Source organism: Cryptomeria japonica, chromosome 3, assembly GCF_030272615.1.
Source record: "Cryptomeria japonica chromosome 3, Sugi_1.0, whole genome shotgun sequence".
In the NCBI taxonomy this organism is placed as follows: domain Eukaryota; kingdom Viridiplantae; phylum Streptophyta; class Pinopsida; order Cupressales; family Cupressaceae; genus Cryptomeria; species Cryptomeria japonica.
The window spans coordinates 554,811,767-554,838,753 of NC_081407.1; the positions used below are offsets into that span (position 1 = coordinate 554,811,767).

The window sequence follows — 26,987 nt, forward strand, 5'->3', positions numbered from 1 at the left end:
TGGAGACACATCAAACATTTCTTAAACTTTTGTTGGTTCAACCTCTATGCCTCTATGAGAAGCGATATACCCAAGGAACTTTTCTAGATGTATCCCCAAAGACACATTTCTTAGGACTCAGTTTGACATTGTACTTCTCCACTTTGGTAAAGATATATACTAACACATCTAGATGATTTTTCCTTGTGAAATATTTACTTAATAATTACTCAACATAATATTCCATAATGATATGCATCGTCTCATGGAAAATTAAGTTCATATCTTGTTGATATGTAGCTATTGTTAGGAATTATGTGTTTTACACCTTCCATGATGTTTATAATGTTTAATTTATTATTGTGTGTGGTGCACCTAGGGAGACCTAGAAGTACATGCATCAATAGGAGTTAGCATTCTTAGGGCCACTTTATGTGTTGTTGGTAACATTGAGAAATATATTTGATGTGGAGTATCACATTGGAAAAATCTATTTAATTCAAAATTGGGTAAATATTAATAAAGTAAAATTTAGTACCCAATATTAAATGTGGGGTCAATGGTTTTGTAATATCATGGTTTAGTTGCATGGTTTTGTGTGATACCACTTGGTGGTTTTGTTTGAGCTTGTTTGATCTATAAGAAAACATAAGGGTAGTTGTTTAAGGTTGGATAGTTGGGGTTTTGAGTCTTCTTCTGAAGAGTGCATATGTGAAGCATGACATGGGATGTGTAGATTCATGCTTGGACACATGGAGGATGCTTCGAAGAGGCTAGATGTTTTAGATGTGTTCATGGAGGCCCTGATGTACTATGATGTTTATTATTGAATAATACATTAATCATGGAAGCTTTTGGAGGTTGGCATTTTCCCTCTTGAGTGTTTTCCTAGGGTATATCTTGTGTCTTCTTTTGATGGGTATGTTGTCTATTTTGCATATGGATTTTCAATACATTAAGCATTGATTCTTTTGGAGGTTAGGTTTTTACCTCTTAAGTCTTTTCCCGGGGTATATCTTGTGTTATCTTTTGATGAGTATGTTGTCTATTCTCTTGTATATAGATTTTGAATACGTGTTTGCATAGATTTCTCTTCTAGGTTATGAGGAAATTGCTACATCCACAGAACACAATCATCCAACCTTTTCTTATTATCTAGTAAAACAATACAACACCATTACAATGCCCTTTCCATTCTAGCCTCTTATAACATGCAATTTTTAGGGCAACCTACAAAGTCGGCTTTATAGCTTTTTTCAAAAGTCAATCCAAAAAAGAACCCCTGCAAGAATACATTACAAGTGTATAGTACTTGGATGATCAATCACCACATACCAGCAATCTCTCACTTGGAGATTGATCAAGCTCCACACCAAACAGGTTTTGTGGGGGAAGTTCTATAGATGACCCTTAGGAAAAAATCAACCTCACCATTGGATCTAGGAAAGATGAAAAGTGACATAAAATTTGACATATTTTGAAAAACTTTTGCAAAAAAAATTCATCTAACCCTTGTTGCACAATCATAAGGCTCAACCAAGAGCAAGTTGCAGGAAAAAAAAAAAATCAACCCATCAATTAAAAATATATCCTTGCAGAGTAATAAAAAAAGAAATTAATTAATGGTGGGTGCTTTTAATAGTCTCAATTTTTAAGTGTATTTTTTTATTGGGGTGGACCTCTCCCACTACCCCTGCCAAGTTGCAGTACTACATGGTATCAATTGTACTCTCCCTACATAGGGGCTATCAGCTCTATAGTATGAGAAGGCGCCCCAAGCCCCTGATCGCAAGTCCTATAAAACAAAGAATCAATAATAAATTTATCTTATTAAATTTAAATTGTTATCGTTAAAACTAAAATTTTCAAAAAAAACAAAATTAAATTATTATTTTTTAAATGATCTAGCCACACCGTCGGTGGCATCACCAGAGAGCGCCACTAGAGTAGCATCATTGTTGATGGCTCACTCGAGGGCCACCCAATAGTTGCCCATATAGCAAAATTGGGTCTTTTTTCAAACAAATGTAGCTTTCACCCAGTTTATGGGATTTTTAACTTCTAATACTTGTTGGAATGTTGGTTCTAAGAACTATGTAGTGGTTTAAATTTGGTTCTTGATTTTTCTATGTTGATCAGTTTTTAGGTCCTTAAAACTAGATGTACTTTGTTTCACAGTTTTAAGCATAAATTTTGCAAACAAAATTGGTTTTTTGATTTCAAATAGGCATTGAAGAGTATGTTCAATGTACTACATAATGGTGCTATTATTTTTCTAATTTTATGAGCACGGAGAGTTTTGTACTTTTTTGAACTCTTGTGGTTGTCTGAGATTTGGTGTGTGATTATATGGGCACTCAAATGAATCAAGAGACAAAAACTTGAAGAGTGTATGTTTTTATGTGATAATCATGATGGTATAGCTACTTTTTAGATTTTGTGCTTCTTGGTGCAAGTGTAGAGTTGGTTTTTAGAGTTGGACTCTGATAGGGACAAGTACATGGGTTGTCTTTAATTTCAGGATATAGTTGGGCATGATTTGAGAATTGGGTCTCACGTGGTTGATAATTGAGTTCAAGTACAACACTGGTGTTGATATTGTAGCATGATTATGTAGGTACATGTTTGCATTAGCACAACATAATTAGGTTTGTGGTGGTTTCAATGGTGATTTGGTTTGATGTTAGTAAGGTTATTTTTTATATCACACATGCTTGATTGATTTCTTGATTATGGTACTTGGATATAGACATGTTTGGCAAACCAGATCTAAGGTTGATTTGGTGTGAGTATTCTCTTCAATATCTCAATTTGTAGGTTATTAATGTGATGATGAGTTTGCATGTTTTAATATTTGAATCTATGAGGTATGTGATTAGTAGGCATGCACAACATATTGATTGTAGTAGACTGCCTCGATGTGCACTATCAATATCAACTAGGTTTGATTCAATGTTAACGCAAACTTTGTTAGTTGGTCTTGTGTGTGGTCATTTGTGCATTGGCATATTTTCTTTGAGATGAGAGGATGGATGTTGTTTATAGTACCAAGATAGTCAGTTTTGGGAATTGTAATTTTTTATCATGGTATCATGATAGCTTGGTTACACTTTTCAATGGGATCTTTTGAAAATGACGGTTTAGTGATGTTGGATTGATTCCTGATGTTTATTGGTGGTTGTATCTTCTTGGCTTGGATCTTGGTTTCACTTGATATTAGTACCAACATTTCAATTATGTGTGTGTGGACTTGGGTGAGCTTCAAATAGGAAATGCTTATCATGATACCATGTGTGACTCAATATCATAATTTAGTGGGAGTTGTTGGAAGTGATGTAGATTCAATATTGGATGGTGGATGATCTTCTTTAGTGTTATAGATGTTTAGAGGAACTCTTAGATCCTATTAGTGTAAACTAGTCTTTCAAATTTGTAGGTTCACTACTAGGAGATAGTTATCTTCATTTTGATTGGATATTTTGACATCTTCGAGCCATGGAGGACTCATGAAGTTGAGGTTCTCTTTATGATCTTATATTTGAAATTTTATCCTTGTTTGGTAGGTTATGTTTACTTTAGAGTATGCTTGTTATTATATCATAATGCACTCTAAATTATATAATAGATTTTCTATATTATATATTACACTTGAGACAATGGCATGTTCATTGGAACATACGTTCTTCCCTATATTAATGTGAGATCATGTTGTTATGTTTATGTTCCTTATTTTTGAGATTGGATCTTTGACATTGATCTTGTTGGTTCTCTTTGTATTGAGTATAATATTATTTCTTGATTACTTCATGATGATGCTATGTTGTATTTGGAGTTTAGCATGGTTTGATTGGTTGCAGATACTCATGGATACACATATACATGGGTGAGGCTTGGAGTTATCTTGTAATTAGAGATGTGTTGAGATGGATAGTCTTAATGGGATTTCAATAGGAATTTTGAGGAGCCTACACCATGGTTGGATGTGAGTTCACCATGGACCTATGAGGAAATGGTTCTTTGATGAGTCATGATGACTTGGATATCTTTGATGAGCATTCCCATTCCCCACTCTTGATCTACTCGATGATTTACTGTTTGAGATGTATTGTCCTTTGTTGTTTTTAGGTGCATTATGTTTTATGATTTATTTTTTAAAGAAATGGATCTTGAACTATCCATAAATGTTTAGTTTTTTAGGATTGATTTGAGAAATGGATGGTATGGTTATCCCCTCACATATATGAGTTGATGTTATGACGACATGATGAGGATCTTAGAAGATGTTTTATTGGGTTGTTTTCATGGTATGGGAATGTTTACTTTGAGTTTGATATTCTTGGTTTGAGAGGCTTACATCCATGTTGATTACATGATATATGCTTGATCTATGAGATTGAATGGATGGGTGTTGTTATGGATTTTCACTTGTGGTGGAGATCATATTTGACATAGTTGGAATTTAGAGGTGTATGTAGAAGGACATGATACATACTTATTATTTGCAATTTCTCTCTTTGGCTATGGTTAGAGCTATGGTGATCACTAGTTTGTGGTCATGTGTTTTCACTTGTACTTTGAGTGATGACATGGAGGTTACTTTACCTCTTTTCTTTGTTTGATATGGAGAACATGGAAGAGATTTGAAGACTTGTGTTGAGAGTTGTAAGGTGATCCCACAATTCTAGGTTACACTTTTTGGTACATCTTATTTTTGCTGAAATCAAAAAAAAAATTAAAAATATAATGATCTAAGTCTTGAGAGGTCGCATTTGAAGTAATTAATTTAAGAGAGTTAGATAAAAGCCTCTTAGATCAAAATCCCTTGGATAGAGCCTCTCTACTCTTAAATCATACATACAATGGAGTCTCCTTCGCACCTATCAAAATGCTGATAAAAAACCACTTTTACATAGCTTTTGGGGGCTTAAATGAATTCATTTAGATGTTATGTTTTTAAAGTATGTAGTCCTTATTAGAAGATTTCCACATAGTATAATTTTTAATATATTTTATTTCATTAATTTATTTATGTTTCATTTCTGATGAATGTAGGTTTTCCGTCAAACATTAAGGATTATGTTTCACACGTGGAAAATCTTAAAACTAGAGAAAAAAATTGTAAATAATATCTTTTCCCTAGGTATTGATATCCGTATTTCAATAAAAAAAGAAGTTGATTCAAATGCATACAAAAGAAGTTATGCATTATGTGAATATACCTATGTCCAAATTACAATTACTCTGACTTCAAAAATTAACTAAAAATATATATAAGTAATGAATATTCATGAAAAAATATCCATCCACTAGATATTGGTGTGACAAATCTATATTTCAAAAATTAGAATTTCCTTATTTCTATAAAAAAATGTTATGCATTACAAAATAAATGTCACTTCTGAAAAATGTTGATTACTATAAATATTAAGTTATTAAAAGTTGCATAACAATATGGACAATTCATTTCTAATTATTTCTTAAAAAACATATTTAGAAACCATATGAAAAATCTCACAAATTAGTGGTTTACTTCATCTTCAAATTCTTAATGGTTTAGCCACTATTAGTGTTAGAAAGTAAAGATTTGATGCAAAATATTGATTTCAATGTCAAGTTTGGCCAAAAAGTGTAACTTATAGGTTTTGCATATCATTGAGGATGTTCCTTATTACTACATGATTTTTTTGACACCTTTCTATGTGATGCTATTGGTAGACTTGATATGCCTTGATCATTTTCAAATTTGCATTACCCATGAAGTTATTTTTAGATGTGGTATTCTTTCACAAGTTTGCACATGGAGCTTGTGGTTGTAGTTTATGGTTGGTAGATGTTGATGGCATGAGTTTACTATGTTTGTATACCTTTGACGAATGGATAGTTGGATTTGTTAGCATTTGAAGTGGGTGTTATTTCGGTTATGAATATTGTGTCTTGATATCTATTGATGCAAAATGATACCTTTGGATTGGGCGTTTGTGTTTGGGATATCAATTTAGGAAGGATTTATGCTTTGTTGTGACAGATAGTGTGACTTCTCTTTGGATGTCTTTTTATCTTTGTGCGTTGGCATGATGGAGGATGATAGCATTCATGTTTTGGGATGGAAATCACCTTGTTTCTTGTTACAAATACATTGATCAAGCACATGGAGCACTTTGATTCCTTGATGCTATATGTGGCTATGGGTATTATTCCCTTATTCATGTTTGAGGCTATTTGTTAAACCTTATGAAATTTATACGACGAGTAGGAGAATGTTAGGAATTGTGTTGTACACCTTACATAATGTTTATAACATTTAATTTATTATTATGTGTTTTGTACACCTAACGGGCCTAGAAGTGCGTGCATCACTAGGAGTTAACATTCTTGGGGCCACTTTATGTGTTGTATGCAACATTGGAAAATATATTTAATCTGGGTCTCAACTTGAAAAAACATATTTAATTTGATATTGGTGAAATATAATAAAGTGAAAACTTAGTACCTAATATTAAATGTGGGGTCAATGGTTTTAGTCACGTGGTTTTATGTAATACCACTTGGTGGTTTTGTGGGAGCTTGTTTCTATAAAATCAAACACAACAATAGTTGTCCAAGCTTAGCTAGCTGGGGTTTTGAGTATTCTTTTGAAGGGAGCATATGTGAAGCATAGCATTAGATGTGTGGATTCATGCTTAGAGACATAGATGATGCATAAGTGGATATGCTTGATATTTTAGAGGTGTTAATGGAGGCTCTAACGACATGTTGTAATGTTTATTATTGAATAATACATTGATCATGGATGCTTTTGGAGGTTTTTTATCCCTCTTGATAGTTTTTCTAGGGTATATGTTCTGTCATATTTTGATGGGTATGTTGTTTATTCTCCTGAATATGGATTATGAATACTTGTGTGCATAGATTTCTCTTTTGGGTTATATGGAAATTGTCATTATGTGGTTGTGAGTTCATTTTTAGCCCTTGTACTCTTGAGCCCAGAGGGCATGACATTCCAATAGCAAGTTCCCTATGGAAAGTGTAAGTTGTTTTATGTTTTTTATTAAAAAAGAAGTGTTAACTAGAGTGCTAACCCTTTACATAGCCAAAAGGCTATCATAAATTAAACAACAACCCAAAGGCAGCAAAAATACCAAGCAGTGGTACAAACCCTAAACAAACAGTCATATAGATCAAACAAACTTGTCAAACCTACAACAACCCAACCCAACTCAAGAGTGGGGATAAACACCCGAATCTTGACAAAAGTGGGGTTGGGAAAGGGGGGCGGATTTTCCATTCCACCTACGTCAAACAGCCATCTAGGTGACACTGTCATTAGGAATATTCAAAGAAAAATCAGGCAGGGAGGACCCCGCAGAGTTATTGTTAAACTGTTGTTCCTAAACAATAGAAGACTATTGTTGTAGGACAACAACAAGAGCAAAATCGCCAGGAGAAGAGCGGAGTTGTGGAGCAGGAGCAATAGATGTAGGAGCCAAAGGGGCGAAAGAATCCACAGCAATATTAACATCCGCAATAAGGGGTGCCTCATTACGGGATGAGACATCATCCTCCAGAGAGGAGTTGACAAAAATAGCCTCAGAAGCATTAACCGTCAAGTGATCCTCAATAGCATCCTTCCACCAAGTAGCAACACCTTTATGGCAGGAGAGAGAACAGTATGAAGCTATTTTTATCTAATTATATCAATGAGAAAACGTCCATTAGAGATAACATCTCATGTCTTGTTATAAGATCTACAATCATGCCTATGTTTGTGAATTAAAAGTTGTCTTTGGGACACACTTTATTAAGATCTTTAAATTTTGTGCATATGTGGATGTCCCAAGTCAATTTGGTAACTGGAAAAATATTAGCAATATACTCCAGCTATTCAATGGGTCTAATGAAACCAAAATCTAGCAAATTTTAAAGCTCTGATTCGACTAAGAGTTCTATTTGAGAGTGTATTTTTTAGAGTTTTTATTTTAAGGTCTTAGAACCTATAGATACTATCAAATTATTCATCACAAGTTCAAGGTCAAGGCTTGGTATATCTACATGTGACCATGCAAAGTTGATTTGCCACTCCCAAAGAAAAATCTGATGAAGTTTTCTTTTTATTTTTCTAAGGAAATTGCAGAGTAGATGATTCTAGGAGTCTTTGATGTCTTGATGTTTGCTTCTTCATATTTTTCTACGATAAATGGATGTCTCTCTTAACCTTTTGGGAAGAGTGTCAAACCTTCCATCGTTAGGCACCTTAGAAAGGTTTTCACCCTTGGATGCATCCTTTATTTTTATTTTTATTTTTTCTCGGTTTGAAATTGTCTTTTGATTTTCATTAGGAGACCTTTTATTAATTTTTCACATTTTTGTGAATGGAAGGATTGACACCCTCACCAAAGCATGTTTAACAATGATCATGAATGGGTATTTCCCTCTTGAACCTCCATGGACTCAATAATGATTGCATTATTTTTTAGTAAGTCCAAATTTGATGGTTCGTGTTGATCCCAATCAATGATTTGTCAATGGACTAATTGAATATTATCATTGGCTTGTGTGAAAACAATGGATTTGAAAGTTAAGTTGTTTATATAATAGTCTTCAAATAATTCAGTGATATGTGTGGAGTCTTTATGGAATGCCATAAATTAGTAGACTTGACTATAGGTAAAGATCTAGACTCCTCAATAAGGGTAAACTTGGTATTAGAGGGCATAAATTCTAATGACCCAAACACAAGCCCTTGACCTTTAGGATTATCAAGTGGTTATATAGGTTCTTTGATTCCTTTTTTTTTGGAGACCAAAAAAATTCCATCATATCCCATCTATTCCATAATAGGGAACTCCTTTCCATATTTTCAATGGGTAATTTGACAAGTTCCTCATTTTCTTCATCTTTGTATAACCATTGGGACATGTCATCTTCTATTGTTTCTTTGTGAAGGTCACCCCACTTTGTGAATGTAGTTTGCTTAAAATGGATCAATTTTTTTGATACTTCTTGAATTACCGTGTGATTTAGGCAATGGTGGCAGCTAACCAATGCAAAATGATTATTTCATGTCATACTCGCTACACCCTGTGTCTTGTACTTAGACCTTAATCTTGGGAATGGTAGTGGATGATGTGGATGATTCAGATAATGAGTTTTAATCTACATAGGATAAGTGCATTGAGAGGATGATGCCTTACCATTAATAGGAACTTGGAATTCGATATGTCCTTTCAAATTGTTGCAATACTATAGGGAGTTAAGGTCGCATGATATGATTATTTTAGTTCCATTATAGCGAAAATTTAGGCATTGATTGAATGTGAATAGAGTGGTTTGCATGGCATGTATCCATGGTCAACTAAGGAGTAGTTTTTATGAAAGATTGAGGTTCAAGGCTTGAAATATTGTATCCTTTATTGTTGGATCAGCTCTACTAGGAAGTGTGACTACACCTTAGAAAGGCAATCCACGTCATCATAATCTTAAATAGAATTATTCTTGGTTGAATCAATAATTCCCTCATATTATCCTTATGTTTTCACCAATTTCAAAGTGTGTGTATTCAAGTCCACTTCACCATCTATAAAGACTTGCCTAATCTTATATTTGTGTATGAAAACCTCTAGATGGAGAGCATCATCATGAATGGGTTTATTAGATGCCCATCTTTATCACTAAATTTGAGTTGGTGAGTTGATGTGAGATGTCCTACCATGACCTCAAATTGATCCAAATTTAAGTCATAGGCACAAAAGGTTCCTTAAGAGTCTTATATATGGTAGCCTTATGCATTGGAGGTATGCGTATGAGCTAAAAGATGGATATTTGTGCAGGAGTTTTTGGCAAATGATCTAAGGGGTTATATTGATTATTTCTTTAGGATTTAGAAGTGGCTCCTTGAAGAGTCTCATTGCTTCTACAAGTTGTAATGACACATTCATGATTCTTATTTTTGATGGTGATGGTGGATGCTTGGTTATGAGTTGGTTGGATTTAGTTAATAGTATATTCTTAGAAAACATTATTATGTTGGCAATGTTATTTGAGGTATTTTCCTAATTAGATGCATTTCATTTAGTGTGATTATGTAAAGGATCCTTGAAAAATCACGCGGTCATTATTCGAGGTACTTGATTGATTTTCAACTATGATATCTCACTTGTCTATAAGGTCATGTACAAGGTTTTACAATTTAAAACAGTAAGAGGTTTTATGTCATTTAACTCTATGATATTCGTAGAAATCTTTGTGTTTCCACTATGGTTTGATATGTGGTTCATATTGTTTGTTTTTTGGTAATGTGACCATGTTTGATTGGACTAGTTTTCACAGTACAAACTCAATTGGTCCTCCCAAGGGGGTATATTTTCTCGTGTTTGTGTTATGTTAGAAGGACCCCTTTGTGAAGTATTTTGAACTGTTGTCTATTAGTAAAATGGTGTCTTGACCTTGCAATTATAAAAGGTTACTATTAATAAATGAGCACTAGAGGTTGCAAGTATTATTTATCATTGTAAATCTTGATCATTTATCCTTAGGTATAGATCTAATGGTGGAAATTATGTGTGTTTTTCTTGTTGTAAATGGCAAACAATTTTATGAGGGCATTTAATTACAGTTGTGCATTGAGATTGTATTGTGAGAGTTTGATAGAGGTTGAGTTGCCTTTGTATCTTTGTTGGTGATACTCCTATGAGAATCTTGTAATTTGTTGTTGATTTCTGAATAATATATTGGGTGACTTTTAAAGTGTCATTTTTCTCTCAAAGGGGTTTTCACCATGTAAATTACTTTGTTATGGTATGCATGATATTTATGTTTATTTTTGTTCAGTTTATGTAAACTTTGCAAAGATCTCAAAAGTGTTTGCATTACCCTCCTCTCAAGATCAGTATAGAAAGTTATTTCTCTATCTTAACCTCTTTTCGTTGTCTTTGTTTGAGCACCAGGTTGTACAGGTACTTGAAGGGTAACCATAGGTTGAGACCTTTGGACAACTTTAGCATCAACTACACCATCATTAACTATGTTCTTGTTTTTAGACCAAAAGCGAGTTTTGTCATTGGATTTGCTTGTGTTGGCTTTGGTCACTTTGTATATTTTAATAAGTCTTTTAGGATAGGGCCTTTTTGATGCTAAAACCCTTTTTTATGATTCCATCAAAAGTGTTAGAACATTGGACTTGTAGGTGGAACCTTATTTATTGGTTTATATTTTTAATGAATATTTGAACAAGTTATTCTTTTAGTACGTAGCATGGATATTTATTAGCTAAGTTTGTCCATCTTTATAAGAATGAGGCGAACCATTCACAATCCTTTGTTTTGCATTACATAGAATAGTCATAGAAATTTCATATTCTATATTATAAGAGAAATGTAGGATAAACTTCTCTACTAGTTCATGAAAAGTTTTGATGTCATATGGAAGATGGGAAAACCATTCAATGGCTTGTCCTCTTAAGCTACATGGGAAGAGACACATAAGTTATGTGTCATTATAGATAACCTTTAATAATGATATGTAAAACTCTTGGATATGTTCTCTAGGGTCACCCTTTTCTATATGTTTTCCAAATTTTGGCATCTTGAAGTAATGATATGTAAAACTCCTGGATATGTTCTCTAGGGTCACCCTTTTCTATATGTTTTCCAAATTTTGGCATCTTGAAGTCATATGGAAAGAGTGGCATTAGTATGGATCGGTTGAATGGATAAGGACAAATTTCCTTGAGTGTGTAAGTTTTTTTACTGCTACAACTGGTAAATCAAATACAAAAAATAATAATGTACAAGACAATGCAAACCAGACACGGCAGTAAAGTATATATTTATTCGCACATGCAATTATTACAGAGAAGAAGATCAGAGATGGTCGGCCAAGGATTACAATAGATCTGACTATATCGTGCTACTTTACTTGGCGGTACACAACATATTTAAAAGGACCCGATGGTTGTCGAGAGGTACACAACCGTCAACTAACTGACACCTAACTACCTGAGTGTGACAACCCGCTTAATACAATTAATTAATTAATTGTTGGATGACAAATATTATCAAATATAACCATAGACATTTTATGCCAACTACATTATCGCCCCCGCAAAAGAAAAAGTCGTCTTCCAGACGACAAGTAACCATCAAGTAATATCTGGAAAGACTAATGACAAGAGTGTAGGCAATGACTTGTACTGGTCAACCCCAACTTGTAGTGAATCTGCCAAATAAAACCGAGGTTTGGAACCAACACCCCCAACGGGATCAAGGGGTTGCACCCCTTGCAGGGTCGAGGGGCAACACCCCTCGCGGGGTCTCGAGGTTCCGTGTAGCCAGACGATGGTAGTGCTACTCCGCCTGGTTGCATGCTCACCACCATGTTGTGGCTCATGCTATACCTGCAATGCCCTCCCTAAGTCCTGTCTGTCAGATGGAATTTCCATCCCGCCATGGAGCTTCATATCACTAGATGGAAGTTCAACTCCGCCAGGACCGTTAGATGGCAGTTCCATTCTGCCAGATGGCAGTTCCACTCTGCCAAGACCGCCAGATGGCAATTCCACTCCACCAACTCCGCCAGGACCGCCAGATGGCAATTCCACTCTACCAACTCTGCCAGGACCACCAGATGGCAGTTTCATTCCGCTAACTCCACCAGGACCACCAGATGGCAGTTCCATTCCGCCAACTCCACCACGATCGCTAGATGGCAGGTCCACTCCACTAGGACCGCCAGGACAGCCAACTACGCCACAACCACCACATGGCAGGTCCACTCTGCCATGTCCTCCAGGACCGCCAACTTCGCCACGACTAGCAGATGGTAGGTCCACTCCCCCATGTCTGCCAGGATTGCCAACTTCATCATGTCCGTCAGGCAATGATAGCTCTGGAATGTTCTCCACCCGAACACCCAATGTCTCCAATAGCCATGAATCAATTGTTTCTTCTTGCCCATCCCTACCTCTCGTGGGGTTGAACCATGTCAAGGTGGCTCCTATCCCGGGTGTCGTCCTGGATGGGGGCAATGCCTCTACATCAACTACATCCACAATTACTCATTGTGGAACCTCCTGCATCCCCTCTACCCTCGACGGTGGCACCTCCTCCATCTAGCCAAAAGGGTTCTCGTGACTATCAGGAATTCTCAAGGGTCTGGAATCCTCTCCATACAGAAATCCTCTTCCTCCTTGAGCGTATGGATTTACTTGGTCTGCCAATTCTCCGTCCAACCCAGTTTGTACGAAATCTCTTCCCTGGTGTAGCTGTATGAATTTCTCTGCTTGTACGGATTTTGAATGCCTTTTCTCTTTGTACGGATTTCTCTCCCTCTTGTACGAATTCCTTCTCTTCTCGTACGGAGAATTTCCTCTACCTTCGTATGGATTTTTGTCGCTTTCGTGTGGACTAACTCTTCTTCAATACGGATTTCTACCTGCAAGGCTTCCTTAGTGAACTGACGATTCCATATGACAACTCCTTGTCTACCATTTGCTTCCTCCATACGGATTCGTACGGCAACATGTTATGCTTTCATACGATGACTCCTAACCAGTGTCTTTCTCCTCCTGTATGGACTTGTATGATAGCTTTACCTCACCTGCATTGGGCTTCCATCATACGACAACATCCCTTTGCCAATGCCCTTCTCTTTCCGTACGGATTCATACAGTATTCCCCTTTTCGGCAGGCACTCCCTTCGATGGTACAAATTTTCTCTTTCTAGCAGGCAATCCCTTCAATTGTGTAGATTGATTTCAGCCACGCAATCCACCGAGCAAATCCCTTCAACTATACCAATCAGTTTTCACCAAGCAACCTGCCAGGCAACTCGCTAAGCAATCTGTCAGGCAACCCGCCAAGCAATCCATCGGGCAATCTGCCAGGCAACCCACCAAGAAATCCCTTCAATTCTCTCGGTACGAAATTTTTTCTTTGGTTAGCCAATCCTTTCGATTGTCTCCGTACAAAATTTTTCCTTCCGCCAGTGAATCCCTTCGAACCTGTCTGTACGGGATTTTTCCTTCGGCCAACTTGTCTGAGTCATGACTATACAGAAATTCTATGGTAGTGTCTTGGTAACTGATATTTCCATATGGGATTCCCCCCTGGCAGTTTGGTGTCTGTACAATGGCTTCTTGGCGACTACTGCTTCCATACGAAATATCCCCCTGGCAGTTTGGTGTGATGATGGTTGGGTTGTTGGTGTACGGAATATCTCATGTTCATACAATGATGGGTTGGTTGTTGTCTTGGTTTCTAGCGTTCAAAATATCCCCCATGTACAGATTTTGGTCTCCACTTGTCCTCGTGTCTCTTGTCGTACAGATTCCTTTGGTCCCTTCCTCATTCCTGCAACCACCTTCTACAGTTATTGGCCTCCAACTTCTCTTATCCTTCTCATATGGCCTAACCCCATACAATTCCCTCGAGCTTGTTCCTGGACATAATGTTCGGACTTGGATTGTGTACGCACTTTGCACTTCCTCGGTTCTGCCAATTTGTAGCATGTTACAGTCAGGTTGGAAGACTTCGTAATCCTCCATCTGTCAGTGAAATAATCCATTCAAAGAACTCGTCTCATTTTCAGAGCAATCTTCCATTTCAAGCACCCCTTCGTCATTGCCCCTATGTCTTTTCTCCCTTCATCCATACCAAGCTTTCCACCCTCAAACTCTGAGTCGGAGGATGTCAGTTCTTCACTCACCTCCTGCTTCCTCAAGTCAATCACATACTTGCGACCTTCATTCTCGATGGAGAGTGTATTTCTCTTCCAGGTGTGATTTGCCTTGGCCATAATTACCAACCCCTTATAAGGAGAGTGTCGTATGCTTTCCTCTCCAATGGGATGACCACGAAGTCAAGAAAGAAATGTTGTGTACCAACCACAACCTTTTGTGCCATGAGCATTCCAAGGGGCTTGATGTCATGTTGGTTTGCACCAACAAGGTGGAATCTTGGTGGCCAAAGGGTTGGTTTGTCCAGACCCCTCCATGTCTCCTCTGGCAGTACATTCACCCCGCAGTCGTCGTCCACAATTTTGTTCGTCAACTTTTGTCACATTATCTCCATTTCCACTGTGGTCAGCTTCGGACCAATACTCATAGTGAGCAACATGGGGTCTGTGGCAAACGTGTCAGGTGATTCTTTAATGGGGTTCGTGCCATATGGTTTTGTTGCCATCTGAGGTTGTTCTTGGCCAACGGTGTTGTCACCAACCAGTGAGGGTATCAATCCCTCTGTGAACCACTTCTTCTTCAACCCGTCAACTAGCTAGTTCTCCATCTTGTTCAATAGTTCTTTGAGCCTATGGTTGTAAGCGCATACACTCTCATTTTTCCCTTACTTGGTATTATAGATTTCGGCCACAATCTCATTATCATCCCTCGGGAGTTTGAATTCCTCCTTGAAGGCCTTATTCAGATTATTCCATCTTGTTTTTTACTGGGTCATCGAGGTCGGTATACCAATCAATTGCCATCCCCCGAAGGCTTGTCGGAAACGCCTTCAACCAGTAATCCTGGTCATCTTGTCCATTTGCCTCCCAAATGGTTATACATGTTTTGCAATGACGTAAGGGGTCCTTTGATCCATCCCCTGTGAACTTCGGCAGTTTCTACTTATCCTGGGTGTTCACCATTGTTTTCACTCAAAAGGTACCGTGTGTATTCGCCTTGTGTGTCAGACCTGGGTGGATTGTTTAGACCTCTAAGTTTTGTTGCTTTTCCTGCACTCTTGGCCACGCAAGCGTCCTCTACACGCCCACCTTCAACGTCCCCAACACTCGAGTACTTCCAGGTGTGTTGAACCTAGGTGGATTGTTCCGATTGCTACGTTTCGGTGCTTTCCTTGCACTCTCAGCCACGCGTGCATCCTCTACACGTCCACCTTCAGCGTCCCAACACTCTGGGTACCTCCAGGCTCTAACTCATCTTTGTGCTCCCTCTGGCCGAGGGTCAACGGATCATCTAGTCGCTTGGTCTTGACCACCCTGTGGCCTCTTCTCACTTTTAATGGGGTCTATGGACATGAATCACTCAAGGCTGACCCTATTTCTTTTCCGACAACAATGCCAAAATGTTTACCACTGCAACTGGTAAATTAAATATAGAAAATAATAATTTACATGACAATGCAAACCAGACACGGCAATAAGTTATATCTTTATTCGCACATGCAATTATTACAGAGAAGAAGACCAAAGATGGTCGGCCAAGGATTACAATAGATCCGACTATATCGTACTACTTTACTTGGCGGTACACAACATATTTAAAAGGACCTAACGGTTGCCGAGAGGTACACAACCGTCAACCAACCAACACCTAACTACCCAAGAGTGACAACCCACTTAATACAATTAATTAATATATTGCCGGATGACAAATATCAAATATAACCATAGGCATTTTATGCCAACTACAAAGTTTTTTTTGTTACCCATAGTTGTATGCTCATGCCTTTGTGTTAGAGAATTTGCAGTTGGAGTACTAGGTTATCTATGGGTAAGGGTTGGAAATTGTTATTATGGATGATAAGTGGTGTACCTTGAGTATCAACAAAAGGATTGGTGTTATGGTATATGGGTGTGTGATTGAATGGCATGAAGTTTTGGTGTTGATTATATGACATGGCGTGGGAGGTTTGATATTGTGGTGGTATATGTGTGTGTGTGTGTGAAAGGTTAGGTCCTAGGTTTGACATGGGGTAGTGATTTGATATGTAATGTTTTGGTTGGCTGAATAGTATTTTGAGATGTGTTGGTTTAGTTTGGGTTATGTGAGGTGTTTTGTAAAATTGTGCTGTGATGTAGGGTTTTTCATTTTTTTAAGTGGAACATGAGCTTGAGGTTAGCTAAGTGGTATGTGGATTTGAGGTTGGCTAATGGGTATGTGAGTTTGTGACATGATGTTAGTGATTGGAATAGACATCATGTTGATTTATGGAGTTGGTATGGCATTATGGTTAGGAGGTGTAGAACTTTGGTGAAGTGGAGGGAGGTTTTGACTTGAAGAAGTACATTTAGGGTTAGCATTTTGTTGTATGTTGGTCATAGGCGTAGATGTTTGAGGTAAACATGGTAGGTGATAAAGTGGATTGTTAAAATGTAGGTTGCATGATGGTGAAAAGGGTATTGAATCATATATCAAGTTATTGTGTGTATTGTTTTGACGTAAGTTGGTGTTGATTTCTTGCGATGTGATGATGTCATGTGATGGTGATGGGTTGGTAGTGTTTGATACCCCTAAGGTTTGTGATGTCATGGTGTGTGTAGAGCATCTTTAACACTAGAAATGTCAAAGTCAAATGGTAACTTAGCACCTTGTTATGCCAATAACAAAAAGTAGTGATTTCGATCAGCAACTAGATGTGAATCTGCAATTTTCAAAACTTTTGGATCTTGTCAAGCTTCCTATAGTTCACCTTGCGTCAAATCTCTAATGGTTTTCCATGTAGTAGGAGTTTGTGGTTGATGTGTCTCAACCCACCTATCGATATAAATGTTGAGGCATTCCATATCGATAAAAATCAAGTTTGATGCTTCTAGGATCAAATGTTGGATCTTGTTGAGGATCCATCTTTCCTTTCTTGGTTTTATACCTAGTTACAATAAGCATACAAGAGACTTAGAGACCCTTTGTGTGATTTAATGTGGATAGATATATGTTATGGGATTTGTAAATTCAACCTAGACTTGTTGATAGTTTTGGGATTTTTTTTATTTTTTTTAGATGTTTTGAATATTTGGTGTTTATGGATTGTTTGGATATTTGGTGTTTATGGATTGTTTGGATATTTGATGTTTCTTTGGACTTTTTAAATGTTTGGTGTTTTGGGATTTTTGGGATATTTGATGGTTTTTTGGATTATTTGAATATTTGGTGTTTCTTTTTAATTTTTGACAAGTTGGATTGATACTTGGATGAAAGTTTGATGGGAAATCAAAATACTCAAGTGTATCTAGATTTTAAATGATAATGAGCAAGGTTAATGGATATGTTGAACTTGGACTAGACAATTGAGTACATGCCAACAAATAAGGGAGACAAAATAGACCAACTAAGAACAAGCCAAAACTTATAACCTAATCTATTAGGTTGATAGGCTAACTTGACCCCCGACTTGAAGAAGGAAACTTCCATGCAAAAGATCAAATTAGAGAAACAAGGGATGTAAGATCTAGATAACAATAAGCAATTTTGGGAGGATGTTGATAGTTTTTTAATTTTGTGATGATGATGGATGCTTTGATCCATGTCTAAAGCAATTCTAAACCCTATGGAAAATATGGTGAGATGTAATATTTGGGGAATCAACATTGCAAATATGAATGGTGCTATTGAAGGAATAGGTAGATGAGAGATATCGAGGACTTTGCAACTAGAGACATGACTTGGCATTGCAATCAAGGATACATTTTCTTGGTGTCTTGTGACCACCCTAAACGAGGCTTTGAGTGTATTGTTGTCATTTTCTCTATGTGAAGGAAATTTTGCACAAATGTCCAATCCTCTTATTTGGTCATATAGATAGCCAAGTCTTGGGGACTAATAATGGGGAAGGTGGCCCTAAACATGGACCAGAAGTTAGTAGAAATGAAGAATCACAAAACAACAAGATGTTCAAAGAGGCTTTACAAGCAAAAGAACCAGAAAAGATGTTGAAAGAAGCAGAATTTGATGTGGGAAATGGAGGAAACTGTACAGGGACCTTTGGAGGTGAAGGTGGTGACCTCAAAGCCCAAACCAAGGGAAGTAAGGATCCTCTCCTTCCAAGGGTGCTAAGTCTTAGCCCTAATAAAGAAATGTTAATAGCTATTAAGAAAGAAGAATTCACATTAAAAAATGTAGCTATATTCTCTACTTATTTAGATAATAACACCCTCCTCGCCAAGAAGTTTTTATATAACTAGCTTAGTATGATGTGGGGTAAAAACGTAGGGATTTGCACCTCCTTTTGCAAAATGATTCAAAGGGGTTTGTTTGTTATCTTTCTAAAAAAACGTAAGATGTAAGAAAGAATTTTGGAAAAGAAATATTGGAATGTAGGTAAATCCTTATTTAGGGTCATTTCTTGGGGCCCTAATGTGTCACAAAATGGAATTTTATTTTGTTCCACCCCGAGATGGATTAATGTGAAGACCCTCCCTTAGCAATTTTGGAGGTTTCTGACACAACTGCTGAAACCAATTGGCAAAACCCTAAAGGTGAAGAAAACCAAGTCAACGCCCCCTCATCTGCATGGAAGCGATTTGATCGCTTTTAATAAAGGGGTCCAAATTTTGGATATATTGGAGTTTCTTGTTAACAATTAGATTCACATATCTGAAATAGAGGCCCTTGAAGGCCTGAACTCTTACTTTTTTATGTAAAACAAATGGTCACCACAAGAGGGACTGCCCTAAAATCCCAAGAAATGGACTTAAATCAATAGTTCCCACCCCAATGCTATACCTTCAATAAGCCTAACCCCAATTTGCCTCCCGAAGGTGGTGCATATGGCCATTCTCAAGGAGATGCCTCTTCTCTAGCATCGGCTGGGAACGTCCCTCCCCTCTTCCATCATGTTAATTTGGAGCAATTTGCTCACATGAAACCACCCTCAAAAGACAAAATGAGTAAGTCAAGCCTAAATGAAGATGGGTTGGAAATTACTATTGTTAAAGCTAAAGAAACTTAGAAAAATAAGCATCCTAAAGTTTCAAAAGTTGAGACTGATAATAATAATGAAACTTCTATTCTGAAGAATAATGTTGTCTCTCGAAGGAGAAATGCTAAAGAAATTGTCCTTGATAAATTGAAAGAAATAGATAAAGCTAAACAAAGAATAATAAAGAATTCATTCTCTGGCCCTACAGAGGTTGTGACTCCAATAGATAATAATGGCATAGCATTAAACACCAAGAGTAAGGAAACAAACCATAGGTGTGAGGAAGATGTCAAGACCAAGAAGTCTACCACAAAATAAATCAATGAAACCTTGCCCTGAGTGGAAGGTGATGTCAACCCCATAATAAACATTGTTTAAAAAGATGAAGTTCCTTTGTCAAAACTCATAGACACCTCCTATCCAATGGAAACTGAGGGAGGTATGTCTGACAATGAGGAGCATGAAATGTTGATCGATGTTGGTAACCTTAATATTCTGACTTTGGCTCTTGTCAATGAAGAGAATGGAAGTGTTATAAATAGGGGTAGAAGAAAGAGAGAAAAACATGAGTAGCACCAACAATTCAATTAAAGATGGGAAGAAGGGAAAAGATACAAAACTCCCTAAATTATTTCATAACTTGTGTAATAATGGGATACCAGACCCACCCCCACAATCATAATCATGATGCAATGTGTTAGCTAGAATATTAGGGGTCTGGAATCCTCGATTAGGAAGTATCATGTAATTAGAAGCTTTTGTAATCAGAATAAACAGATAGAATTCGTACTGCTTCAAGAAGTCAAGGCAGTGGGATTCCTTATTATTAGTAGCTTGAAACTCATATGGAAGGAGGTACATTTCTTCCACACAAATCATGAGAGTGGTCAAGATGGAATTGCAATACTAGTGAAGGATGTATTGAGAAAATACATTATTAATCATGATTGCTCCTTGTGCAATACATGCTCCTAATGACCATCGAGAGAGCCAAGTTATGGCAATGGATGACATACTCCCTCCTAAGAATCCCATTGGTTATTGGGGGGGATGTCAATATGGTGGAGAACAAAGAAGACAAGAAATGAGGGAATGTTTTGTGATGGAAAGGCAATGGAGGATACTTTTAGGATGGAATGAAAAAGATGTGTAAGTTGCCTGATCCTCTAGTAGGAAACAAAAAAGAAAGCAAAGTATTTGGTACACTTGGTGTAACAACCAAAGTGGGGGAAGGAGAGTGTACTACAGATTGGATAGATTCTATGCCCAAAATGATAATGTTTTCTTTGCTAACAACAACGATAATAACTCTGTTCAGGTGGAACCTAAGGCTCAATCTGACCACCATCCTATCAAATCCACCATTATTTTTAAAAACAATAATCACGATGTTACTATTATTAAAGGACATTTCAAACTCAATACTAAATTGTTAAAGTACCAGGACTATGTAGAAGGTATTAGTACACTTAGAAGTATCACTAAGCTATGAATGATAGAAGTGGCAAAAGAACCTACTGGAATACACTAATATGCAACCTACAAAGACTATTTAAGACAGTAGGAAAGAAGGAAGCCATGGACTAGAATAAGGAAGGCATACACATGCTATAAGAAGAGTTAGTGAAAGAAGAGAAAAAGATACAAGATAATGTACATTTGATCCTAACCTTAATGAGCAAGTCAAGATTATCAAACATAATCTTATGAAACTTCATAGTATGAAGGCTCAAGGAGCCACAATTAGAGTGAGGATTACCTAGATACAAGAAGGTGACAAGGGGACTAAGTACTTCTTTAACCTATTTAAGTTAAAAAAAAAAAGTAAAGAACCAATTGACCCTATTCAAGATAATAATACATGGTTATATGAGAGCTCTGAAATCAAGAAGATCTTTTTGGAGTTATATAGAAATTTGTTCACTACTAAGGATAAGAACCCTACCTATAAGAAAGCACAAAAGATATGTGAAGATATATCCCCAATAAATTACAATTGAAATGGCTAAGGAGATTGGCAGAAACATTGATCAAGATGAAATCAAAGAAGCCATACTTTCATTTCAAAGTGGTAAATCCCCAATGTAGATGGCCTTCCAGCAGAGTTCTATAAGCCTAATATGGTATGGATGGTAGAGAATATTTTTGAAGTTTATCGAGAAGCTATTGAGGGAAAGAATATAGGAGATAAAATCAATAAAGGTGTGATTAGGATGCTTCCCAAAGAAGGTAACAAGAGCAATACAGAAAACTAGAGGTCTCTGCTAAATGTCTCCTACAAAATTCTTGTTAAGCTACTTGCTAAGATCTTACAAAGCAAGGAATCACCATTGACGTAAAAAGGATTGCAAAGGCTCTAGAAGGAGATGAGCCATGGAAAGCATTGGTGAGGAATAATATTCAAGAGGCTCTTGTCAAAGGAGCAAAGAAGTGGAAAGGGTTACATATCCATGACTTTCTCTTTGGTAAATTTAATGCAATCCCATTACGATCCAATGTATTTCATAGCATAGGGAGGGTCTAGGAATGTTGTAAGATGAATCTCCTTCACACCAAAGCTATTAATCTTACAAATAGTGAAGTTGTTGGTCATAGATCTATATGGTGGAGTGTTGAATATAATGGTAAAGCTCTTGCTCTTTTGCAAGGATGTTCAACTAGGAAATGGCATTATGCAGGCTTGACATCGTTGGAGAATCTCTATAGTGATCAAGATATTAAATGATGGAAAAATATACAAGATAGGAATTGTTACCCAAGGACGCATCCCCGAGCTAAAATCCCTTGCCCCCATACCGAGGACATTTCGGGGACTTGGGGAGGGCCAAGGGACGTCTCCCGGTCGTCCCCAAAATTGTAATATATGTGGGAAACATCCTGGAAACTTGGGGATGATAGTGATTCTCAAAGGGGACATCCCCTCGTCCCCACTATGGTTGGAGACGTTTGTGACGTCCCCTAACCATCGCGGGGATGGCCAACCGTCCCCCTTTTCCCAACACATTTAAAACAATTAAAAAGACTCGAACACTCCAAAAAAAACATTTTTTAATTTTATTAGAGGTCTGTAAAACTGGATTTTCACTAATATGGCGGGTAAACATGTCTGAATCACTTCCAAAAGCACTTAGAAATAATGAGCAGCAACATAGTAATAAATTTTACAAATACTTAGAATTCGGTAGTGTATAAAAAAGTGGTTGCAGAAGTCTGCAATATTGGACTTTTCACTGATATGAAAGGTAAACAAGTTTGGATCATAGCCAAAAGCATATAGAAATATGAATAACGGCTTGGTAATTTCACAAACATCCAAAACTTTGCAGTGCATAAAGAAGCAGTTGTAGGTCATAATAGTAATGGAAGACTATCAAAATATCCTCCAACCAGAAAGAAACAATTTTCAATTATGAATACCTATTGATTATTGACAATGAATTCTGAGTTATGAATGCATATTGAGTATTGACAAAGAATTTTGAACACAAATGTGGTATGTTAAGATTTTATAATGTATACCTGCTTTTTCCATGTTTTCATATGAATATAACATATATATACACGGTTTATCTATTTTTCATATGAACATTTAAAATTTCCCTGTATATTTTAAATTTTTCCTATATTTTATATTGTTGTCCCCTTGCTGTCCCTAAAATTGACAAAAAAAAATTGCCATCCCAAAAACTCATCCTGCCATCCCCGTCCCAGAAACTTGGAGTAACAGAGATAAATTCCATTTAGCTGACTATAACAAAAGAACATATTATGTACTGCAGAAGTCTCTTGCTAATCTGAAGGTACCTATTAGATTGGTGAATGTTTCAAATTGCTTCTACAACATAAAATGGGCAGATGGCACCCCCCTTCTCAACCTCGAGATTAAATATCTGTATAAATTCTTGACCCAAACACACAACATTATGGATCATGTTGATAATAAATGGAATCTTAATCTGAATAATATAATATAGAGGAAAGTCTTGGAATCTCGTTGGTTTAATAAAATTGAACCTAAAAAGAACTATTTTAGATGGCAGCTTCTGATCCACAAGCTAGTCAATAATCCCTTCCCTGTCCAATTTCTATTCTGTCGTGAGGTGGAAAGTTGCTTTCATATTTTTTTCAAAGTTAGTATGTTGTTTATATCTGGTCTCTTTTTATGGGGAATATTAGGAATTGGAACATTACTAATGAATCTTGTTGGTCTGAAGCTCTCTTTGGCTTTGTTTCGAGTATGAGTAAAAGGAACAATGTCTTATGGCCTGTTCTATGTACTAATGTTCTCTGGTTTCTATGGAAAAAAAGAAATGAACAAATGTATCAAGGAAATGAGAGGATCCTTATTGAGTCTACTTGTAGAATCACTATGTTTTTTATCTTTGAACAGGTATCCTTCACACTGAAACTTCCTGCAGATAGGTTCAGAAAATTATGGAGGAAGGTACCCCAATATACGAAGATGACATCAAGGATGCATATTTTTGGCCCCATGATCTCAGGAAAATTGACCAAAAATTTCAGAATGAGTACCTGGATTTCTAGAAACAGTATTGCACGGAGCATGAGTACTAATTAAGGCAAGCAGAGGCAGTTCGAGACCTTGAATTTTGACAACTCCAGCTGGAAAAGGATTTCTCCTCCACCAGAGGCAACCATGGGATTCTTTCCAACTCAGTACCTCCAAGCCAAAAAAGAAAAAAGACAAGAAAGGCAAAGGCAAAGAGAAGGTTGGGGAAGATGAAAAGGAGGATCAAGCTGAAGATGAAAATGAAGAAGAGGACCAAGATGAGAAAGAAAACTCCACTGACAATGACCAGAATAAGCCCGATGAGGAACGATCTCTTATGATATATGTTACTCATAGTTGATTTTGTAACAACCTATTATATGATACTTATTGTTGCTTTTGTAACAACTTATGATAATCTGATAATCATGTTGTGGAAAACTATAACAGGATGCTTACATAAGTTTCAAACTGCTATTTTGCTCCTTTATAACAGCCTGGTTTGGGTTATAATGGAGCGACTAGCTTGTTCACTGAATTGTAACCAGACTATACTTTTATTTTGATATTAGTAATCGATATCCAAGTAAAAAAAAGAATGGTGGTACGTTGGGTGTGTATTAGGTCTGCTCTCTAGTCTATCTATGTATAGATATGGTTTGGAATTTTAGGATCTGAATACAGTAGCCAAGATAAGATAGTCTAAATCAATTGTGTTAATTAATGGACCAAGTGTGACACAAAATGAATCAAATGTATCACAAAGGGCTTAGTTACGATGTAACTAAAAATTTGTTTAGGTTAGGTTATAGTACACAAATCATTTGTGGCTTAGAAATGCTCAAATGCGACTTTTGATAATTAATTGCAGATCAAAATTAATCAAATGGTGTCAATTACGACTAAGATGAATATAATGCAACATTCTAGGGTCAAAACCTATGTTTCTAGATTTACTATGTATAGTAAATTGCATTGAAGGATAGGGAAATACATCAAAGGATAGTCAATTGTGGCATTTTATAAATCAATTGTGTAGTTTTATGAAATTTTCAAGAAATGACTATTTCAGATTGATTTTTAGTAAGAAAAAATCAAACAACAAAGACACAATGGTTGTTGATATTTTGAGGGTATAAGGCCGATTGGTTTCACTAGTCTTGCACAAATAAGACATACCAAACATGATAACAACCTAGTTTATTCAAGCAGGTGTGTGATTCTTCATGGGCTCACAAGATTGACATCCATCCACATTCTAGGAGAATTTCAACATTTGTCCTCTTCATGCCATATACCACATGAAGTGGATAGCTAGAAAGTGCAAGGTCATGTACCACCTTACACTCTTACCTTGGAGGACTAGCCTTGCTCAAAGGAGACTCTTTCTCACCAAAAAAAGACACAATGTGAGCACTTTTCCTCTCCAACAATGGTTCAACGCTTGGAATAACGGTCAGAGATCTTAAAGGCTTCTAGAAATCAAGGTTCCTAGTGGGGGACTTGTAAATAGCAAGCCTATTTGTAGGAGTGTAAGATTGTGGGGATCTCCAAGTTTGGGCAAACTTAAGGTCTCGCATCTTGGATTTGAATGACACTAGCTACACCTCGGAGTACAACTTTTGTTCTCCCCCATTATATACCCTCTAAAAAATATTCTTGAGGTTGTTGTTAGGGTAATGAAATCCATAGACAAACTCCTACTAAAAATTTAAAAAAGACACATTAGTATTTTTTATCACCTAGGGTCACACTAGGTGCAAGGGGATAGTATACATAACTCTTTTGGTTGAAAAATAACAAATGTGTATTCAAAATGTTTTTTCTCACCCAAGTTCATACTAGATCTAAGGGGAGAACATACACATTAGTGAATACACAATACACAACAAACAAATTCTTTCCCTTTTGAAATCAAAATGTGAACTATTATAGAAATAAAAATCACATAAATCTTACAACAAATTCATTGGTAGTTTGGAAAATCTTCTCCAATGATCAAAAATCTATACCAATTTGGTTGTTAGTAGTTTCAAGTTTTTATCTTTTCTCAGCTGCATAAATTTGATTAGTAACCAAAAATTCCAACCTTAAAATAGATCAATTGCATTATTTCTTTAATCAAATGCATCGTTAAGAGAATCATAAGCGACAAGGAATTAATCATTTATTTTGAAACACAGAATCAAAATTTTACCTGACCATATGCCTGCTCAACTGTGTCATTTTCACAATCAAATGTGTCATTTACTCGATCAATGCATTGTTTCCCTAATCAGATGCATCGAGGAATCCGTCAATCATCTTAATCTAGTAAGACCTAAGAAATCTCTGTAAAACAGAACACAAAAACCCTAAAAGGTAATGAATTAATGTTCAGAGGGTTAGATACTATAAAAAAAGAGACTAGACACTGTCAGAAATAGAAAGAAACCCTATTAGTAATAAAACTGTAATATACATCAGATGCGCTGAAACTCCAATCAACTGCGTCACAAAATTGATTAATTGCATCACGGAATGGATCAAATGCGTCAAAAGACTAGGTTCCTATGACTATGTCCAGAATCAACTGCGACAAAAGAATATTCAAATGTCGCAAAATTTCAATCATTTACGTTTGTTGTACACTATAACTGTTAAAAACATATAATTTATCACAAAAATGTTAGATCACAGGGACTCTCACGGAGTGTACCATTGCATATTAAAAATTGGAAAAGTGAATAAATTTGCCACAAAACTCAAATAGAATTCTCAACTAATTCCAATCTACCAATGAAGATAAAAATGAATACATAAACATAAACTGAAGCAATAATAGTATCTTTATGTAAGCACTTCTCTCATTTCCA

The 26,987-nt window shown here is 36.5% G+C and overlaps 1 long non-coding RNA gene across 1 annotated transcript in view; it reads right to left on the minus strand.

The window, feature by feature from the left end:
- The window catches only part of LOC131029895 (uncharacterized), a 34,957-nt gene extending 8,186 nt beyond the window's left edge, over positions 1-26,771 (minus strand). Inside the window, exons 1-2 of the long non-coding RNA XR_009102846.1 lie at positions 26,594-26,771; positions 26,330-26,403 (exon numbers count right to left, since the gene is read on the minus strand). This is a non-coding gene — a long non-coding RNA (uncharacterized LOC131029895). The remainder of the gene's footprint in view (positions 1-26,329; positions 26,404-26,593) is intronic.
- Between the last annotated feature and the right edge of the window lie 216 nt (positions 26,772-26,987).